This window comes from Phyllobates terribilis, unplaced genomic scaffold (genome assembly GCF_046119375.1).
Source record: "Phyllobates terribilis strain yellow unplaced genomic scaffold, ASM4611937v1 Scaffold_47__1_contigs__length_9908305, whole genome shotgun sequence".
Classification (NCBI taxonomy): Eukaryota; Metazoa; Chordata; class Amphibia; order Anura; family Dendrobatidae; genus Phyllobates; species Phyllobates terribilis.
The window spans coordinates 3512921-3530600 of record NW_027362807.1 but is presented as its reverse complement, the minus strand read 5'-3'; the positions used below and the strand labels follow the sequence as shown (position 1 = coordinate 3530600).

General features: G+C 44.1%; 1 pseudogene; it reads right to left on the bottom strand.

Annotated features, from left to right (window-relative positions):
• Positions 1-5266: 5266 nt before the first annotated feature.
• LOC141191589 (uncharacterized) overlaps positions 5267-17680 on the bottom strand; it is an 82267-nt pseudogene continuing 69853 nt past the window's right edge.

The window sequence follows — 17680 nt, the reverse complement described above, 5'->3', positions numbered from 1 at the left end:
TTGCTGGGCTCAGTGAAAAGGTTAAAGACCTGCTAATTGCTTATCCTACACCTGAGGATTTGCAACAGGCTATGCAATTAGCTATACGGGTGGACAGAAGACTGCGTGCTAGGGTTAATGAGAGCAAATCCTCTGCTATGTCAGTTTCTGGTTATGATAATGTGTGTACTAACAGTGGTGAACCGATGGAGATTGGATCGGTGGCACCTCGCTCTCAAGAAAAACACCGTCGTTTTTCAGAAGGCTTGTGTTTCTATTGTGGAAAATCTGGTCATTTGATTAAAGGCTGTGAGCTTCGTATGAAGAAAGAAAAAAAAAATGGTCAGTCACGCCCGTATTGCCTGTTTAAATTCCAAGGGTATATTTTTAGCTGCTTCCACGATTGCTCAGGAAAAATTAATGGAATTTCGGGTGTTTGTTGATTGCGGGTCTACACTGAATGTTATTGATGGGGGATTCGTGGAAAAACTCAATTTAAAACCTGAACCTTTATCATCCCCCATTGCTGTGGTTTCTGTGGATGGCTCCCCTTTGAAGAATATTACTCTCAAGGTCAGTGAATTTCCTCTCACTATTAATGGTGTTCACCATGAGAAATTGGATTTGGTAGTGTTGAATAACTTGCCTTCTCCAGTAATATTGGGTTTGCCCTGGTTAAAATTTCACAATCCTGTACTGGATTGGTCTACCAGTGAAATTAAATCCTGGAGCCATAAATGTTATGACAAGTGTTGTAACGGGCGTATTGCAGCTTTGGATAGGGGAGAATTGCCTGTTCCTATTCAGGATTTTTGGAGAGTTTTTTCTGAGAAAGAATCGCAGGTTTTGCCTCCCCATAGAGACTATGATTGTTCTATTGAATTTGTCCCTGGAGCGACTCTTCCTAAAAGTCGTTTATTTAACCTTACTATTCCTGAGAGGAAGGCTTTGGAGGAATACATACAGACAAGTTTGGCCGCCGGTCACATTAGGCCCTCTAAGTCTCCTGTGGCGGTTGGATTTTTTTTTGTAAAAAAAAAAGGACGGCGGTTTACGTCCTTGTCTGGATTTTCGTGAGATTAACAAAATTACGGTACGCAATCCTTACCCACTGCCATTGATTCCTGATCTGTTTAACCAGTTATTGGGGGCCAAGTGGTTCTCTAAAATTGACCTTAAGGGGGCATACAATCTGTTGCGCATGAAGGAGGGTGATGAATGGAAGACTGCTTTGATAGGAAACGACAGGAGGTTTTGTTCGCTGTTGGTGACATGGTTTGGTTGTCCTCTAGGAATCTGCGGTTGAGGATTCCTTCTAAGAAATTGGGTCCCAAGTTTGTAGGGCCCTTTAAGGTGCTTCAGGTTGTCAACCAATCTGCTGTTAGGTTGGAGGTTCCTACCTCCTGGAGAATTAATCCGGTCTTTCATGTCTCTCTGTTAAAAAAAGCTGTTGTGTCGGATGGTGACGCCTCTGCCTCTGTTCCTCCGGTGGTGGAGGACGGGGAATATGAAATTTCTCGCATCCTTGACTCTAGACGGTATAGAGGTAGTTTGCAGTATCTTGTGGCCTGGAAAGGTTTCGGACCCGAGGATAACTCTTGGGTGAGGTCAGATGATGTTTCCGCGTCCAGACTTATCAGAGCGTTTCACAGGAGATTTCCTGATAAGCCTGGTCCTAGGGGATCCGGAGGATCCTCTTAGAAGGGGGGGTACTGTTAGAACCTTGCTGTTAGGTTTTTTTTCCTTTGCTGGTCACATGACCTTGTTGGCCTATTTAATCCTGCTCCGCCCTTCTGGCTTTGCTGGACTTCATTGTATATCTACTTTCTAGCTAGCCTGTGCTCTGTATCTAACTCTGTTAGTTTGCTTGATCTACGGACCTCTAGGTTCTATCTATTTTGTTTGTTCGTCTGTCTGCTGCTATTTCTGTTAGGAGGTGTCCCATATTCCTCCCAGTCCTTAGTACTTGTAGGGATTCCCTCCCCAAATCTATAGGTCTCCGTACAGACTAGATTAGGACTTTAGCAGGTCTGATCGCAGGATCAGGTTCCCTGTTACATCGTAGGGATTCAGCTGAGTCTTATAGTAGGGACAGATCTCCTCTCTTTCCTTAGCTTTGGTAGCAGAACATAACAGTATCATCCATACATCGCTCGGTTGAGACCAAAGCACAATTAGCAAAGCTTTTGTTTGTGTTTTAGATTGGTGACTCCAGCCCAGGGACGCGTCTAAAGAAGGATCCAAGACAAAATTAAAGTCACCTCCAATGATGATAACGTCCTCCGCAAAATATTTTAGTTTGTAAGTAATGACGGCATGTCTTAATTTGGTCACAATTAGGGAGATAGAAGTTTGCCAAAGTCAAAATTTTGGAGTAGATGGAGATCTTAACAAACACGAACCTCCTCTCCGTGTCAGACAGTGTTTCTACAATAGTATGCAGCAGTGATCTGTGGCGGCCTATACTCAGCACCTTAGACTTCAAAACTGCATTTTTCTGGGACGCCAAGATGAATAATATCTATTAGTAATCTGAGGTATAGTATATGATCGCCTCTAAAGTGTGACTCCTGAAGAAAGAGAAAATTTACGTGCTGTTTATGTCTACGATAAAACACTTGAGCTCCTTTCTCTGGAACATTAAGTCCTCTGACATTTAATGAACAAGTTTTGAGTTGTGCCATATTATATGAAAAAAAAGGGGGAATGGAAGAGAGAAAGGTTAAGAGAAAAGAGGACGTATAGACGGTAGATAGTAACGTCAACCTCTCAGTGTCTAAGAAGTATAGATTATGAATATATCAAAACAGTAGGAAATTGCGAAACAAGCAGATCCCAATGCAAGTCCCTAACTGGGGGTTGTCTTTACAGGCGTAAGTCAAACTTTCAGTTCTAGGGTTCTTATTAGGTGGAACCATGGAATATAAAGCAAGTAATGTAATACAGCCTGATATTACAGTAGTATCATGTGAACTCAACTTATATGCTGGTCTAAGATCTTATATGAACTTAGACATTCTATATAGTGGAAGAGTGGCACCTAATGCTCTATTTAGATATATCTAATTATCTGCTTAAAGAAATAAGTAAGCATCTGCAAACTGTCTCTCATCAGGGAAGACAAGATTCATTTCAGGAGCTCATATGATAAGCAGGTTACTTTCCCATCTGTCTGCGTCACCATCAAGTGCTGGAACTCTCTGTGGCAATGGGGGAGCAGGTGGCCAGTCAGATATATGGAATGTCCAGGGCATCACAGAAAGGTCTCATGTTGCTTGGATCTTTGAAAATATACAGCTGGAATGGGTACCCCCAGGAGTACATCAGGCCATTTTCCCGGATGGCATCAAGCAGCGGTTTCAATACCCTTCTTTTAGCAAGTGTCATTCAGGATAGATCTGTGAGCAATTATATGCGTTTTCCATTGAAATCACCAGGACCCAACTCCTCTGCTTTCCTCACAATGGCCTCTTTTACATTGAAAAAATGTATGTGACAAATAATGTCCCTTGGACGCTCAGGATCTGGGCCATGGTTGCCTATTGTACGGTGCGCCTTTTAAATCTCCACCTCCTTATCAATAGGATCACCAAGGATATTAGTGAATAATGATCGCAGTGTTGGCATAATCACTTGTGCATTGATGCTTTCAGGTATACCCCTTATCCAGATATTATTGTGATTTTCTTGATCATCAACCATATTAAACAGATGGTTTATTTACTGGCTGTGAAGATCCAGTGTTTCTGAGCATTATGATGGCCTCTAACTTGGACGACATTATCCTCTAATCTTTGTACCTTGTCAGTAAGCTGTGACAGGATAGAAGTGAGGGGACGTATTTCAGTATTGTATGTAGTCTCCAGCCTCTGAATATATTGCTCCATATCTTCTTTAGTAGGGATAGACGCAATCTGATATACAAATAAGTTATGTTGCTCCCCATATCAGAATAACCTGTGACTGGGGGGTAAATGTCCCTGTGAAGCAAGCACTGCTCAGTATGTGGGCTTTGGTGAGAGTACAGGGAGATTTGTGGAGCTGTTTTCCTGTGAGGCCTACATTAAGAGAGAAGTTGGTGCAGGACTTACATGCTGGAGCTGTCTGGCATCATGAAGGTTAAGACTGTTTCTTTTTCCACGCTGAGGTGAGGCAGTAATAGCTCCGGAGCAGAAAGATAAGACCTTCCATAAGAAACGCTGCATACCAGACATGCTGACAGAGGTGGAGGACCTCAGACTAACCTCTGATCTCTTCTTTCTTTCCCATATCGAAAGTCATGTTTGAGGCTGTAAATTGCTTATATTTCCCCCAGGAACACGGTCTGAAGAGAGTGCTTTCAGTGTGTGCATTCTCTTGGTGATATGTCCAGGCCGTGTCCTTCCTGTTGATGTACAATACGTCTGAAGGTGGCGGTGATTGGGAGCAGGATTGTGTGATGTAACATCCTTACGGAAACACGATGGAAACGGCGCCAGAACAGGAAGTGCGTATGTGTGTTTTTATTTTAACAAGGCCAAACATAAGGAATGAGAAGGAGTTGTCCTAGTAGTGGACAACCCCTTTATGAAGATACAATTTTTGGTTAAAAATGAAAAAGGCTTCTCCCCTGTGTGACTTTACTGAAGTTTGCTAAGAGTTGATTTCCGTGTAAAACATTTCCCACATTAAGAACATGAAAATGGCTCCTCGTCTGTTTGAGTAATTTGCTGATTAAGAAATGATGATTTCTTCACAAAACATTTCCCACATTCTGAGCAGGAAAAAGGTTTCTCCCCTGTGTGAGTTCTCTGGTGCTTAACCAAATCTGATTTCTGGATAAAACATTTCCCACATTCTGAACAGGAAAAAAGCTTCTCCCCTGTGTGAGTTCTGTTGTGCTTAACCAAAACTGATTTATCTTTAAAACATTTCCCACATTCTGAACAGAAAAAAAGGTTTCTCCCCTGTGTGAGTTCTCTGGTGCTTAACCAAACCTGATTTCTGGCTACAACATTTTCCACATTCTGAACAGGAAAAAGGCTTCTCCCCTGTGTGAGTTCTCTTGTGCTTAACCATATCTGATTTCCGGCTAAAACATTTTCCACATTCTGAACAGGAAAAAGGCTTCTCCCCTGTGTGAGTTCTCTTGTGCTTAACCAAATCTGATTTCCGGCTAAAACATTTCCCACATTCTGAACAGGAAAAAGGTTTCTCCCCTGTGTGAGTTCTGTGGTGCTTAAGCAAATCTGATTTATCTTTAAAACATTTCCCACATTCTGAACAGGAAAAAGGTTTCTCCCCTGTGTGAGTTCTCTGGTGCTTAACCAAATCTGATTTCTGGATAAAACATTTCCCACATTCTGAACAGGAAAAAAGCTTCTCCCCTGTGTGAGTTCTGTTGTGCTTAACCAAAACTGATTTATCTTTAAAACATTTCCCACATTCTGAACAGAAAAAAAGGCTTCTCCCCTGTGTGAGTTCTCTGGTGCTTAACCAAATCTGATTTCTGGTTAAAACATTTCCCACATTCTGAACAGGAAAAAGGCTTTTCCCCTGTGTGAGTTCTCTGGTGATTAACCAAATCTGATTTCTGGTTAAAACATTTCCCACATTCTGAACAGCAAAAAGGCTTCTCCCCTGTGTGAATTCTCTGGTGCTTAACCAAATCTGATTTCCAGCTAAAACATTTTCCACATTCTGAACAGGAAAAAGGCTTCTCATGTGTGTGAGTTCTCTGGTGCTTAACCAAATCTGATTTCTGGCTAAAACATTTCCCACATTCTGAACAGGAAAAAGGCTTCTCCCCTGTGTGAGTTCTCTTGTGCTTAACCAAACCTGATTTCTGGCTACAACATTTTCCACATTCTGAACAGGAAAAAGGCTTCTCCCCTGTGTGAGTTCTCTTGTGCTTAACCATATCTGATTTCCGGCTAAAACATTTTCCACATTCTGAACAGGAAAAAGGCTTCTCCCCTGTGTGAGTTCTCTTGTGCTTAACCAAATCTGATTTCCGGCTAAAACATTTTCCACATTTTGAACAGGAAAAAGGCTTCTCCACTGTGTGAGTTATCTGATGTCTGATTAAACTTGATTTCTCTGTAAAACATTTTCCACTTTCTGAACAAGAAAATGGCTTCTCCTCTGTGTGACTTCTCTGGTGATTAACAAGATTTGATTTCTGGTTAAAAAATTTCCCACAGTTGAAACAAAAAAATCTATTCTCTGCTGTGTGAATGCTTTGATGTTTAAGAAAAGACTTTTCGAGGGAAAAACTATTTCCATATTCTGAACATGAAAATGGCTTCTTTGCTTTAGGAGCAATTTGTTTTTTAATGCTTATTTTGTGACTTTGATTTTCCTTAGTAGTCAGTAATGAATCAGAAGACAGGACGTGTTTCAAAGGAACAGATGACAGATCTTTGCTGTGAAGGGATGATGGTATATCTGGAGTAATGGCATTCACTTCAATTGTATACTCTGGGATCTCAAGATCATCTGATTTAAAAATTGAAGATGTCAGCTGTCCCTCTGATATCCTGGTACAGTCATCTGCTAAGAATAAAACCAATTATAATTTATGAATAACATCCTTAAAATTTATATTGTTGAATATTTCTACTTAAACTCTACGTAAAAATGCACTTTATGTAAAAGTATCATTATCTACCAAGAAAACATATCACAGAAAAAAATCAGCCTTACCAACACCAAATCAGATAACAAATGCATTAGCATTTTAGTGTTGGTTGGGTGTACTGGGGCGTCTGTCCATGTGGGGTGCACTTATATAGTGCTGGGCAGCCCTCCTGCCCAGTATGGACATCATCAGTATCCTAAGCCAGACACTGCATCACACCTACCTGTGTGACTGGCGTCCTATGCAAGCTTCATCTGTGTGCATCTTTAATACTAGGCAACCACACCCTCCATGAATTGGTACGATTATTGGTGTTAGTAAGGCTGTATCTTTTTCTGCGATTTTTTTAAATTTTGCTCCATGTTAGCCGTCATTATTCACCAAGACAATAACATTTCACAGTCTAATAGAAAACCTCATAGGATGAACCAGTGGATCGTAGTGTTCAACTGTTTGTTAATTCTGCCTCCCAAATATGGAATAAAAAGCCACCAAACAATGTTATGTAGGCAAAAATAATACCAATAAAAACTTCTACTCATCTCACAAAAAACAAGTACCCGCTCAGGTCCATCACCCTTCAGTGGAAAACCAGAGGTTTCCACATTATTAGTGGCTCAAAGGCTTTTGAAAAGCAACATGGCTTCCATAAACCAATCCAGCAATATCCGCTCTCCCAAAGTCAAATCTCCCCCTCACTTCTGAGCCTTGCAGTGTGCCCAAACCACATTCAGCATCCATGTATTTGACATTACTATAGTGAGAAGAACCCACTTAATTGATGGCGTGTGTCTCCTGGAGCACAATCTGGGCACTATGTGTTGGGTAATGAAATTATATATTTGTAATTTTCACTCTCCAACATCCACTGCGTGCTAATTTCCAGAAAGAGCCTGTGGGGTCAAAATAGTCACTACTACGATAGATTATTTCACATCTCCTCCAGGCACAAGAAGCTCATGCCAGAGTCTACAACCGGTCAGCCAGAGTGATCCAATTCAATCCGGGAGACCGAGTGCTCGTGCTAATTCCTAAGGTGGAAAGTAAGTTCTTGGCCAACTGGCAAGGGCCGTATGAGGTGGTGGAAAAAGTGGGTGAAGTGAACTACAAGGATCATCAACAGGGACGACGTAAGCCGTACCAGATATACCGCGTCAACCTCATCAAGCCGTGGCAAGACAGAGAGGCTGTGGAAGCTCCATGCTTGCTGGGCAAGCCAGAAGGTGACGTTGGAGGAGTCGCAATAGCGGAAACGCTACCGAAGGCCCAGAAACAGCAGTGTCGAGAGTTGTTGCAGAAGAACCGGGATCTGTCTACAATAATGTACTGCACCTACGCTACTTCTCATGAGCTAGAAGTCCAATAATGTTTTACACTGAAACGCTAGAATAAACATGGAATCAATGGCGTTATATAAATTAATAATAATAAGAATAATAATAATAAAAAACTGATTGCCGCCGCTTCACTCGTACCTGTGACTGTGCATGCCCGTAGTTATCATTCCACACTGGAGCGCATCTAGGATCATTGTTACGAATGCGCATGCCCAGATGTCTGCGTTCCATATGGTATTGGATTGCATTCCACCAACAGAAAAATCCTCTCTCTGAGATCAGCGTCATGGGAGACTAAAAACAACTATTGCACATCCTCCCATCATGCAATAGGCATGTAGATCTACTTTATCACTACAAAAAATATGGGATGATGGCCCACAGTATATTCCTAAATGGTCAAATATGACCACTATTGCATAATTAGAGATTCACAAGGATCACCACACTTGTTAGTTACTAAACAGTATAAGTGGGATATAACTGATAAGAGCTAATTCTGATATAGGAGTTCAGATATCTTGATGAAGTAAAACAATATGTGAACCTCATTCACAGGGAACTGAGTAGCAATGGGTAGAGTATAAAATCCAAAAATGTAATCCAGAATGGGGCGGTATTCACACAAAACAGGCATAGAAAATTTGCTCATTGAGTTCCTTTGGAGCTTGTGAATCCAGTCTGGAAATCCACTCACTTTCCATTTTGAGGATACATCTATTGTGATCACCTCCTCTCACATTGGGTTTAACCACCTCAATGATGCAAAAGGAGATGTCTCCGGTTTCACCTCAATGTACACTGTTCATGTGTCTCACTAATGAGGTGTCCCGGCCATGGCGTATTTCGCCCAAATGCCCCCCCACAATCCTCTTGGTCGTGCATACATAATCTAGGGGGCAGTTGCATGTGGCCACATATACAAGTCCTGAGGTTTTACAGTTGGAATAATCCCTCTGGAAAAAGGCTTCAACCGTAGATGAACTCGAGAAAGATTTATATGGTCTCATCCAATTACATGTACAACTTTCTCCACAACTAAAGAAACCACAGATTCTTCTATCTAGCCAAGTCCACTTGGGTGCAGGTTTTTATAGAAACTAGGCACTGAACGGTCCCTAATTGACAAACCCTTTATGAAAGTTATTGTGGGAGTAGATCCCACAGCATCCTCAGGTCCGGGTCGACCACAAGTACATACTAGTGTTTTCTGAGGATATTAAAGATAAGGTCACTCTGATTGTGACAAGTTTCTATTACTTGTGTTATTCCATATTTTTCTTGCTCTCTTGGTTAGGCATGGAGGAGTGTCTGTCTCTCCTGTTTTTCTGCAAACAATTGTGCTGAATCCAAAATGTACTGTGGGTACCTTTTTCCTTGAATCTGGTGTTCGTGTCTATTGCCTGTATATTAATATCTGTGACATTAGAGCAGTTTCTACTCAACTGTAAAAATTGGCCCTTGGATATTGCTTGTTTTTTTTTTTAGTAATTTAATAGTTTATTAGTGCTCATAGGTTAATGGTAGATGAGTGTCCCTAGGGTCCCATCCCGTTCTTTCTTGATTGGTACATCCAGGAAAGGCAACTGGTAATAATTAAACTCTGATATAAATCTAAGGCCCACTCTATGGATATTGAGTTCCCTGACGAATTCAAGAAATTGTTCACTCGTCTCTGACCAGATGATAAAAATGTTGTCAATATATCTATATAATACCCCAATATTTGGATGCCATCACTTATGATCATCCCTGAATATTGTGGTTTCCTCCTATGAGCCCAGGAATAGGTTATCATACGAGGGGGCACAGGGGCTCCCCATCGCAGTACCCCTGAACTGGAGGAAGTACTTCCTGTCAAAAAGAAATATGTTGTGAGTAAGAGTGAGTTTTAGAAGATCCTCCATGAAGTTATTATGTCTGCTACACTCTATTGATCTTGATTTCAAGAAACGACTTACTCCTCTGATACCGTCCTCATGCGGTATATTACTGTACAAAGCCTCGATATCAAGTAAGGCCTGCTCCCCTACATGCATGTATACATGCTCGAGAGTATACAGTGGTGGCCAAAAGTATTGGCACCCCTGCAATTCTGTCAGATAATACTCAGTTTCTTCCTGAAAATGATTGCAATCACAAATTCTCTTCATTTAATTTGCTTGCAAGGAAAAAACACAAAAGAGAATGAAGCAAAAATCAAATCATTGATCATTTCACACAAAACTCCAAAAATGGGCCAGACAAAAGTATTGGCACCCTCAGCCTAATACTTGGTTGCACAACCTTTAGTCAAAATAACTGCGAACAACCGCTTCCGGTAACCATCAATGAGTTTCTTACAATGCTCTGCTGGAATTGTAGACCAGGGGTCGACAAAGTTGTTCAGAATCTAGGAGCCAGCCAAAAAATTTAGGAGCCAGAATTTTTTTTAAGCAAACTTGGTTTTTAATTTAACAAAAAAAACATTACAAACGTTATAAACAACATTTTACTTTTAAAGATAATAAATATTATATTTTGGGAAATGGGAAATGTCAGTTAATTGGTTATGTTAAAATATATATATATATATATATATATATATATATATATATATATATATATATATATATATATATATAAATAAATAAATATTCAGGGTCACATAAAATAAAAATTACACAAAAAAAATAAAACAGAATGAAATAATGTAATTTTCTGATGTTTTTAATTAAGCAAATACCTGTCATGCCTTTGTATTACATTCATGGTGAAAGAAAATACTGTTCTGCTAAATTCTCCAAGTCTGAAATTCTCTTGTATATTTCTGTCAGTACAGAATTACTGTATCATTTATTTTTTTCCGATTATCCAACACCCTTAATAATTCTTTAGACGTACAAGACGGAGAGCAATTACACAACTTTTGACAATCTCATCCATCCTATCCCTACAAAATCACCTGCAGCAAATTTAGGAAAAGGAATGTGAGTAGGTCGTTCTTGGAGTAGCTACAGAAATAGTTTGCTTTGAAGACTCCAAACTGCATTGCTAGTAAAAACGTTTGGAACTTAACCATCAAACAATTGCCAGCCAAGGAATTTTACAGAATTGTTCAGCTCTTGACAAGTTTCCAAACTTTGTAAAAGGAGAGAAGATGTTATAGAAGAGTTACAGGTCAGCGGATGGGCAGAGTTTCTGAAAATGGTTCTATTTTACTTCACATGGTGAAAAAATTATCCGGAGGATCTGGAACAAGTAACTTTTGTTTGTCAGTCGTGAGCAAATGTGTTTTGCATTTTTACAGCCTCTTGACTGCAACTTGTGTACGTAAAAGAGAGAAACCATTCAAATGCATAGAGCTTAAGCCTTAAGTACTCTCCCTGTCCAGTCCCGGAGCATAAGGAGGGCGGAGCAAAGTGGAGAAGGCGGCCTGAGCGATACTGTCCCTGCTTCCTCCGATTGGATGACTCCGTGCAGGAGGTGGGATTGGATTGAGAGTATTTTTTTTTCTTCTCAACTCCTCAAGCACCAGGCAACATTTTCTAGGCGCCAGACAACATTTTCTAGGCGCCACTGGCGACCAGGAACCTGGGTTTGTCGAGCCCTGTTGTAGACCATTCTTCTTTGGCAAACTGCTCCAGGTCCCTGATATTTGAAGGGTGCCTTCTCCAAACTGCCATTTTGAGATCTCTCCACAGGTGTTCTATGGGATTCAGATCTGGACTCATTGCTGGCCACCTTAGAAGTCTCCAGTGCTTTCTCTCAAACCATTTTATAGTGCTTTTGGAAGTGTGTTTTGGGTCATTGTCCTGCTGGAAGACCCATGACCTCTGAGGGAGACCCAGCTTTCTCACACTGGGCCCTACATTATGCTGCAAAATTTGTTGGTAGTCTTCAGACTTCATAATGCCATGCACACGGTCAAGCAGTCCAGTGCCAGAGGCAGCAAAGCAACCCCAAAACATCAGGGAACTTCCGCCATGTTTGACTGTAGGGACCGTGTTCTTTTCTTTGAATGCCTCTTTTTTTTTCCTGTACACTCTATGTTGATGCTTTTTCCCAAAAAGCTCTACTTTTGTCTCATCTGACCAGAGAACATTCTTCCAAAACGTTTTAGGCTTTCTCAGGTAAGTTTTGGCAAACTCCAGCCTGGCTTTTTTATGTCTTGGGGTAAGAAGTGGGGTCTTCCTGGGTATCCTACCATACAGTCCCTTTTCATTCAGACGCCGACGGATAGTATGGGTTGACACTGATGTACCCTCGGACTGCAGGGCAGCTTGAACTTGTTTGGATGTTAGTCGAGGTTCTTTATCCACCATCCGCACAATCTTGCGTTGAAATCTCTCGTCAATTTTTCTTTTCCGTCCACATCTAGGGAGGTTAGCCACAGTGCCATGGGCTTTAAACTTCTTGAGGACACTGCGCACGGAAGACACAGGAACATTCAGGTCTTTGGAGATGGACTTGTAGCCTTGAGATTGCTCATGCTTCCTCACAATTTGGTTTCTCAAGTCCTCAGACAGTTCTTTGGTCTTCTTTCTTTTCTCCATGCTCAATGTGGTACACACAAGGACACAGGACAGAGGTTGAGTCAACTTTAATCCATGTTAACTGGCTGCAAGTGTGATTTAGTTATTGCCAACACCTGTTAGGTGCCACAGGTAAGTTACAGGTGCTGTTAATTACACGAATTAGAGAAGCGTCACATGATTTTTCAAACAGTGCCAATACTTTTGTCCACCCCCTTTTTTAGGTTTGGTGTGGAATTATATCCAATTTGGCTTTAGGACAATTCTTTTTGTGTTTTTTCATTGAAGACAAATTAAATGAAGATAATAATACCAAAGAATTTGTGATTTAAATCATTTTCAGGAAGAAACTGAGTATTATCTGACAGAATTGCAGGGGTGCCAATACTTTTGGCCACCACTGTACATATAGGGGAGCAGCCAAAGGGAAAACCAATCCCAGGGGGATTATTTCAACTGTAAAACCTCAGGACTTATTCCAACTGCAGGACCTCAGGCGGTACTGTGGAAATATTATACTGTGTGTAGGGGGATGGTGGTAGTGTAGGAATATAATATACACCTGTTTATATGGAATGTGTTCATTCCCTTGTAATCTTCATATATTTCATGCTCATCCCATGTGCAAGATACACAAGAAATCCATAATATCTCTCCATATGTTTGGACCTGTAAGTTTTTATGTTCATTCTTTTTATTTATTCCTGATCTTCATTCTTTTTAGTACGTCCCGGAATATTAAACTGTGGGGGGGGGGCATCATACATCCTGCATAAGGGGCATTACACTGTGTGGGGCATCATACATCCTGCATAAGGGGCATAATGGGGGCATTACACTGTGTGGGGGCATCATACATCCTGCATAAGGGGCATAATGGGGGCATTACACTGTGTGGGGGCATCATACATCCTGTATAAGGGGCATAATGGGGGCATTACACTGTGTGGGGGCATCATACATACTGCATAAGGGGCATAATGGGGGCATTACACTGTGTGGGGGCATCATACATACTGCATAAGGGGCATAATGGGGGCATTACACTGTGTGGGGGCATCATGCATCCAGCATAAGGGGCATAATGGGGGCATTACACTGTGTAGGGGCATCATACATACTGCATAAGGGGCATAATGGGGGCATTACACTGTGTGGGGGCATCATGCATCCAGCATAAGGGGCATAATGGGGGCATTACACTGTGTGGGGGCATCATACATCCTGCATAAGGGGCATAATGGGGGCATTACACTGTGTGGGGGCATCATACATCCTGTATAAGGGGCATAATGGGGGCATTACACTGTGGGGGCATCATACATCCTGCATAAGGGGCATAATGGGGACATTACACTGTGTGGGGCATCATACATACTGCATAAGGGGCATAATGGGGGCATTACACTGTGGGAGCATCATACATCCTGCATAAGGGGCATAATGGGGGCATTACACTGTGGGGGCATCATACATCCTGCATAAGGGGCATAATGGGGGCATTACACTGTGGGGCAGTAAAGGGGTCCTGTACTATGAGAACAATATGTTTCCTCCCTTCCTGTCTCCATAGTTGGGTCGTATGTATCTATTACAGGAAACAGAACAAAAACCTTATGATTCTTATTAAGGGGCAACACAAGACCCCAAAAGAGTCTCCGTGCTGAAGGTGTTAATGCCCCCTGCGCCCAGTAATGGGGGTCTACACATACCTCCACCTGCAGAGCCGCCACCACATATATGGCTGCTCTGTGCGCACAGGAGCTGTGATGAGGTCACAGGAGGGGAGGAGTCAGGGGTCACATGATCAGGGGCCTCAGTGGATGCAGGACTCTGCTATGCTGGTTGTCATGGTGCTGGATGAGCTGAAGTTTATGTGTGGGGTCAGGAGGGGTTTACAGTGTGGATGTAGCAGAGCCGCGTGTGTACGAGGTGTACGGAGCGGAGCCGTGTGTGTACGAGGTGTACGGAGCAGAGCCGCGCGTGTACGAGGTGTACGGAGCGGAGCCGTGTGTGTACGAGGTGTACGGAGCAGAGCCGCGTGTGTACGAGGTGTACGGAGCAGAGCCGCGCGTGTACGAGGTGTACGGAGCAGAGCCGTGCGTGTACGAGGTGTACGGAGCGGAGCCGCGTGTGTACGAGGTGTACGGAGCAGAGCCGCGTGTGTACGAGGTGTACGGAGCCGAGCCGCGTGTGTATGAGGTGTACGGAGCCGAGCCGCGTGTGTACGAGGTGTACGGAGCCGAGCCGCGTGTGTACGAGGTGTACGGAGCCGAGCCGCGTGTGTACGAGGTGTACGGAGCCGAGCCGCGTGTGTACGAGGTGTACGGAGCGGAGCCGTGTGTGTACGAGGTGTACAGAGCAGAGCCGGGTGTGTACGAGGTGTGCGGAGCCGGGTGTGTACGAGGTGTACGGAGCGGAGCCGGGTGTGTACGAGGTGTACGGAGCGGAGCCGGGTGTGTACGAGGTGTACGGAGCAGAGCCGGGTGTGTACGAGGTGTACGGAGCAGAGCCGCGCGTGTACGAGGTGTACGAGGTGTACGGAGCGGAGCCGTGTGTGTGTACGAGGTGTACGGAGCAGAGCCGCGTGTGTACGAGGTGTACGGAGCAGAGCCGCGTGTGTACGAGGTGTACGGAGCCGAGACGCGCGTGTACGAGGTGTACGGAGCAGAGCCGTGTGTGTACGAGGTGTACGGAGCGGAGCCGCGTGTGTACGAGGTGTACGGAGCGGAGCCGCGTGTGTACGAGGTGTACGGAGCAGAGCCGGGTGTGTACGAGGTGTACGGAGCGGAGCCGTGTGTGTACGAGGTGTTCTGAGCGGAGCCGAGCGTGTACGAGGTGTTCTGAGCGGAGCCGTGTGTGTACGAGGTGTACGGAGCGGAGCCGCGCATGTACGAGGTGTACGGAGCAGAGCCGCGTGTGTACGAGGTGTACGGAGCCGAGACGCGCGTGTACGAGGTGTACGGAGCCGAGACGCGCGTGTACGAGGTGTACGGAGCCGAGACGCGCGTGTACGAGGTGTACGGAGCAGAGCCGTGTGTGTACGAGGTGTACGGAGCGGAGCCGCGCATGTACGAGGTGTACGGAGCGGAGCCGCGCGTGTACCAGGTGTACGGAGCGGAGCCACGCGTGTACGAGGTGTACGGAGCGGAGCCGCGTGTGTACGAGGTGTGCGGAACTGTATATGTACGAGGTGTACGGAGAGGAACAGCGTGTGAACGAGGTGTACGGAGCGGAGCCGTGCGTGTACTAGGTGTACGGAGCGGAGCTGTGCGTGTACGAGGTGTACGGAGCGGAGCCGTGCGTGTACGAGGTGTATGTATCTGCGCTGTAAGGTGGCTTCAGGACAGGTTATGGATGGGAGGTATGTGTCCCCGAAGTACCAACCTTCGGTGATGTAGGACCCGAAGAAGAAGGCTCCAGCACACATAGTGCTGAGAGGGAGTTAATGGGCCCGGATAAAGGGCCGGGTTTTACGAGCAGCTGAAAGAGCTGGGGGTCATAAATTCATATATATGGGGTACAATGTCCCCAGCATCACATTTGCCAGTAAATACGACTATACTCACAGAGCATACCACAGTTATTTCATTAGTGCTGGAAAAAATTGTATTGAAATGAAAGGCAACATGTTTCAAAATGAAGGAATGTAATAATGTTGCAAAGCTGAGTACTTTCACAGGATAAAAGAACATCCAGGGCTACTGCCACTCTCGTAACAAAAGTGACTAGTTGTACATCAATCCCTATATGAGGGACGGATGTGCCATGTGACGCTGACACACTAAGGTTAAGTGCACACGTAGCGTTTTTAATGCGTTTTTGCGGCGGTTTTTCAGTGCGAAAACGCATCAAAAACACTCTGCCAGCTATTGCAATGGTAATCCTGATATGCTGTGCACATGATGCGGAAATTACCATTGCAGAAACAAACGCAGCATGACCATTATGCCCAGAGTTTCCGGAGTGTTTCCCGCCCATTGACTTTAATTGAAACGCAGAAAATCCACAGGTATAAAATTTATACCTGCAGATTTGCTGCTTTTCAATTAAAACCAATGGACGGGAAACGCTCCGGAAACCTGCTGCGAGTGGTACCCAGGTCGGCTGGGGAGGACTACTACTCCTCTCATCCGACCACCGTTCCCGCTCATAACAGTGTCAGCGGCGCAGCTGAGGAGAGCAGTAGTTCTCAGCCGAGCAGGGAACCACCAGCAGTTAAAAAAAGAAAAAAAAACACTATACTCACCTGTCCGGCGCCCCCGATGTCCTCCCGATGTCCCCCAGCGATGTTCTCCTCCCGGTGGCTGGCGGTACACTGCAGGGAGCACGCTCGCTCCCAGCAGTGTACTGCGCTGTCTGGACCTGCGGTCTCGTGAGCGATCAGAATATTCCCATGGTGGTGAACTCAACGGGGCTGATCAGCTGATCTTCAGCTGATGAACCTCAGTGACCTCCTGCAGTAGCAATGTACACTGACAGGAGTGATTTTACACCCCTGTCAGTACACATTGCTGTCTTCTACAGTAGTGACATCAGTGATTGTTGATGTCGCTGCTATAGAAGTGACATGGATCGCCGAGGGACAATCATTGATGGTAATCGTGGACTATATCATGGCGTCGGACAGGTGAGGGATATGGTTGTTTGTTATTTTTTTCAGGAGACGAGGGATTCGGGGACTGAGAGTGTAATAAAAAATTTTTTAGAACCGTGTTTTCTATTTCATTAAAATACTTTATTCTGGCCGTGTATTTATTGAAAAAGCGGCGACCACTCTACTACGCGGTTAGTAATGGGGCGTCTTATAGACACCCTCCATTACTAACCTGGGCTTCACGTCAGCCTCAATACAAGGCTGACATGAACCCCAACCCCATTACCCCACTCGCCACTGCTACAGGGCAGTGGGAAGAGCGGAGGCTAAGCACCAGATTTGGCGCATCTTATGGATGCGCCATTTCTGGGACTGCTGAGGGGTGATATTAAAAGCCGCTTAAGGGCTAGTATTCATGGCCCCTTCCCTGGCTATTACTGTCAGCCCGCAGCTATCTGTTTAGCCTTTTCTGGTTAGATTTTTATAGGGGGACCCCAATTTTTTTCTGAGGTCCCCCTGTAATCTAGCCAATAAAGGCTAAACAAACAGCTGTGGACTGATATTAATAGCCAGGGAACATTGTTGGGTAATGGCCCCTTCCCCAGCTACTAATATCAGCCCCACAGTGGTCGGC